Source organism: Salmo trutta, chromosome 7 (assembly GCF_901001165.1).
Source record: "Salmo trutta chromosome 7, fSalTru1.1, whole genome shotgun sequence".
Classification (NCBI taxonomy): domain Eukaryota; kingdom Metazoa; phylum Chordata; class Actinopteri; order Salmoniformes; family Salmonidae; genus Salmo; species Salmo trutta.
The window spans coordinates 40068345-40073703 of record NC_042963.1 but is presented as its reverse complement, the minus strand read 5'-3'; positions in this window follow the sequence as shown (position 1 = coordinate 40073703).

The following is a 5359-nucleotide window of genomic DNA, read 5'->3' as shown; positions in this document are numbered from 1 at the left end:
CCTGGACCTCACCTCTCGTCCATTGGGAGGGAGATATCAGGGAAAAGAATGTACGAGACAGGAAGAGGAGAGAGAAAGAGGGGAGAGATAGGGCAGGCACTATACGTGTACAGATTAGCTTGCTTTATATTATATTATTGTGCTGATGTGCTTAATTTGTAACACGTTAAAAAAGATAGCTTACTGTAATGGCTCTAAGAAGAAGGAAATTTTGGTAAGATATTTGAAGTGTAATTTCCTGTTCTTTGAAACATATGGTTAACCAAATGCACTGTCCTGACCTGTTCCAAAATATTTTATCCTGCATTTAGCGATGTATAACACCTGCCAAGTCAGGGTTGAATATTTTCCTTCTTACAAAACAATAGGGAAAGCCTTTAACCACTGTTCTTAGGCCCGTCATTGAAATAAGATTGTTCTTAACTGACTTGCCTAGTTAAATAAAGGTAAAATAAAAAAATATTTTTATTTTGCAGACAATACTATGGCTGACCTGTAAACAAAACATTCACTGCACCTATCAGTGAATGTGACCATAAAACATACATATACAGTACCGGTCAAAAGTTTGGACACAGCTACTCATTACAGGGTTTTTCTTTATTATTAAACAATCTAGAAAAATAAAGAAAAACCCTGTAATGAGTACTGTGTCCAAACTTTTGACCGGTACTGTATATGTACCTATATGTACCTACAAAACTATGAAATAACACATATGGAATCATGTATTAACACCATTTTTTTTAAAGAAATGTAATATACTGCTCAAAAAATAAAGGGAACACTTAAACAACACATCCTAGATCTGAATGAAAGAAATAATCTTATTAAATACTTTTTTCTTTACATAGTTGAATGTGCTGACAACAAAATCACACAAAAATAATCAATGGAAATCCAATTTATCAACCCAGGAGGTCTGGATTTGGAGTCACACTCAAAATTAAAGTGGAAAACCACACTACAGGCTGATCCAACTTTGATGTAATGTCCTTAAAACAAGTCAAATGAGGCTCAGTATGTGTGTGGCCTCCACGTGCCTGTATGACCTCCCTACAACGCCTGGGCATGCTCCTGATGAGGTGGCGGATGGTCTCCTGAGGGATCTTCTCCCAGACCTGGACTAAAGCATCCGCCAACTCCTGGACAGTCCTGTGGTGCAACGTGGCGTTGGTGGATGGGAGCGAGACATGATGTCCCAGATGTGCTCATTGGATTCAGGTCTGGGGAACGGGCGGGCCAGTCCATAGCATCAATGCCTTCCTCTTGCAGGAACTGCTGACACACTCCAGCCACATGAGGTCTAGCATTGTCTTGCATTAGGAGGAACACAGGGCCAACCGCACCAGCATATGGTCTCACAAGGGGTCTGAGGATCTCTCTCGGTACCTAATGGCAGTCAGGCTACCTCTGACAAGCACATGGAGGGCTGTGCGGCCCCCCAAAGAAATGCCACCCCACACCATGACTGACCCACCGCCAAACCGGTCATGCTGGAGGATGTTGCAGGCAGCAGAACGTTCTCCACGGCGTCTCCAGACTCTGCCACGTCTGTCACATGTGCTCAGTGTGAACCTGCTTTCATCTGTGAAGAGCACAGGGCGCCAGTGGCGAATTTGCCAATCTTGGTGTTCTCTGGCAAATGCCAAACGTCCTGCACGGTGTTGGGCTGTAAGCACAACTCCCACCTGTGAACGTCGGGCCCTCATTACCACCCTCATGGAGTCTGTTTCTGACCGTTTGAGCAGACACATGCACATTTGTGGCCTGCTGGAGGTCATTTTGCAGGGCTCTGGCAGTGCTTCTCCTGCTCCTCCTTGCACAAAGGTGGAGGTAGCGGTCCTGCTGCTGGGTTGTTGCCCTCCTACGGCCTCCTCCACGTCTCCTGACGTACTGGCCTGTCTCCTGGTAGCGCCTCCATGCTCTGGACACTACGCTGACAGACACAGCAAACCTTCTTGCCACAGCTCGCATTGATGTGTCATCCTGGATGAGCTGCACTACCCGAGCCACTTGTGTGGGTTGTAGACTCCGTCTCATGCTACCACTAGAGTGAAAGCACCGCCAGCATTCAAAAGTGACCAAAACATCAGCCAGGAAGCATAGGAACTGAGAAGTGGTCTGTGGTCACCACCTGCAGAACCACTCCTTTATTGCGGGTGTCTTGCTAATTGCCTATAATTTCCACCTGTTGTCTATTCCATTTGCACAACAGCATGTGAAATTTATTGTCAATCAGTGTTGCTTCCTAAGTGGACAGTTTGATTTCACAGAAGTGTGATTGACTTGGAGTTACATTGTGTTGTTTAAGTGTTCCCTTTATTTTTTTGAGCAGTGTATATATATATATATATATATATATATATATATATATATATATATATATATATACAGTTGAAGTCGGAAGTTTACATACACCTTAGCCAAATATATTTAAACTCAGTTTTTCACAATTCCTGACATTTAATCCTAGTAAAATTCACCACTTTATTTTAAGAATGTGAATAGTCAGAATAATAGTAGAGAGAGAATGATTTATTTCAGCTTTTATTTCTTTCATCACATTCCCAGTGGGTCAGAAGTTTACATACACTCAATTAGTATTTGGTAGCATAGCCTTTAAATTGTTTAACTTGGATCAAACGTTTCATGTGCCTTCCACAAGCTTCCCACAATAAGTTGGGTGAGTTTTGGCCCATTCCTCCTGACAGAGATGCTGTAACTGAGTCAGGTTTATAGGCCTCCTTGCTCACACACGTTTTTTCAGTTCTGCCCACAAATTTTCTATGGGATTGAGGTCAGGGCTTTGTGATGGCCACTCCAATACCTTGACTTTGTTGTCCTTAAGCCATTTTGCCACAACTTTGGAAGTATGCTTGGGGTCATTGTCCATTTGGAAGACCCATTTGTGACCAAGCTTTAACTTCCTGACTGATGCTGCCACCCCCGTATTTCACGTTTGGGATGGTGTTCTTCGGCTTGCAAGCCTCCCCCTTTTCCCTCCAAACATAACAATGGTCATTATGGCCAAACAGTTCTATATTTGTTTCATCAGACCAGAGGACATTTCTCCAAAAAGTATGATCTTTGTCCACATGTGCATTTGCAACCGTAGTAGTCTGGCTGTTTTATGGCGGTTTTGGAGCCGCCCTTGCTGGGCGGCCTTTCAGGTTATGTCGATTTTGGACTTGTTTTACTGTGGTTATAGATACTTGTGTACCTGTTTCCTCCAGCATCTTCACAAGGTCCTTTGCTGTTGTTCTGGGATTGATTTGCACTTTTCGCACCAAAGTACGTTCATCTCTAGGAGACAGAACGCGTCTCCTTCCTGAGCGGTATGACGGCTGCGTGGTCCCATGGTGTTTATACTTGCGTACTATTGTTTGTACAGATGAACATGGTACCTTCAGGCATTTGGAAATGGTCCAGACTTGTGGAGGTCTACAATTTTTTTTCTGAGGTCTTGGCTGATTTCTTTAGATTTTTCCCATGATGTCAAGCAAAGAGGCACTGAGTTTGAAGGTAGGCCTTGAAATACATCCACAGGTACACCTCCAATTGACTCAAATTATGTCAATTAGTCTATCAGAAGCTTCTAAAGCCATGACATCATTTTCTGGAATTTTCCAAGCTGTTTAAAGGCACAGTCAACTTAGTGTATGTAAACCTCTGACCCACTGGAATTGTGATGCAGTGAATTATAAGTGGAATAATCTGTCTGTAAACAATTGTTGGAAAAATGACTTGTGTCATGCACACAGTAGATGTCCTAACCGACTTGCCAAAACTATAGTTTGTTAACAAGAAATTTGTGGAGTGGTTGAAAAACGAGTTTTAATGACTCCAACCTAAGTGTATGTAAACTTCTGACTTCAACTGTATATATACATATATATATTTTAGCTCCCAGAGCGTCAGTAAGACAGGTCAGTGATATTCAGACAGGTCAGTGATATTCAGACAGACAGGTCAGTGATATTCAGACAGACAGGTTAGTGATATTCAGACAAGTCAGTGATATTCAGACAGACAGGTCAGTGATATTCCAACAGACAGGTCAGTGATATTCAGACAGACATGTCAATGATATTCAGACTAGATTGACAGGTCAGGGATAGACAGACAAGTCAGTGATATTCAGACAGCTAGACAGGTCAGTGATAGACAGACAGGTCAGTGATATTCAGATAGACGGGTCAATGTATTTCAGACAGATATGGAGGTCAGTGATAGACAGACAGAGAGGTCAGTGATAATCAGACAGATAGACAGGTCAGTGATATTCCGACAGACATGTCAGTGATAGACAGATATGTCAGTAATATTCAGGCAGATAGGTCAGTGATATTCAGACAGACAGGTTAGTGATATTCAGATAGACAGGTCAATTTTATTCAGACAGACAGGTCAGTGATCTTCAGACAGACAGGTCAGTGATATTCAGAGGGCATACAGATGTGTCACAGTCTCATTTCCTGTACTGCTGGTTACTATACACCAATAGATGGAGGGTTACCTTTTATTGCCCAACACCTTCTGTGGGCTTTTTACATTTTTTCCACCAAAATGACTTTTTCTGTAGATGTTAAAGAAAGCTTTCCATTTCATACAGAAGGAGGAGGAAGAGGAGGAGGAGGATGAGGAAGAGAGAGGTTAAAAGGTTGTGGCAGCGTGTTTTTTGAGGTCATATGACATCATCCCATAACGGTTTACTGTAATCATGAATGATAGAAGAAGCCGTGGAGTTATTCCAAGAAAGAAAGCATGTAGATTAGTTGTGCTGTAACCAGGCCTGTATTAGCACAAGACAACATCTACACATAAGCCTTATTCGCACGGGACGAGTATTACTATAGAACGTTGGTTATGTAATTATTACCCCAGGATGTCCGTTGTTCCAGTGGACGATTCGGATGGGATTTGTTTTACCAAACTGCCCCTGTAATAATTTGTTATCCTCATTCAAAATTGACCGTTATGATGGAAGCCTGGAGGCTGAAGATGATATGTGACAAGGCAGTTCATTCATCTGTATGCTACGTGCATAGCACTTTGTTTTAAGCATCAATTTGTTCCCATGTTCTTACCCAAACTGAGTGCAGCACCTGTTAAACTTTTATTTTATTTTATTTATTTCACCTTTATTTAACCAGGTAGGCAAGTTGGGAACAAGTTCTCATTTACAATTGCGACCTGGCCAAGATAAAGCAAAGCAGTTCGACACATACAACAACACAGAGTTACACATGGGATAAACAAACATACAGTCAATAATACAGTAGAAAAATAAGTCTATATACAATGTGAGCAAATGAGGTGAGATAAGGGAGGTAAAGGCAAAAAAGGCCATGGTGGC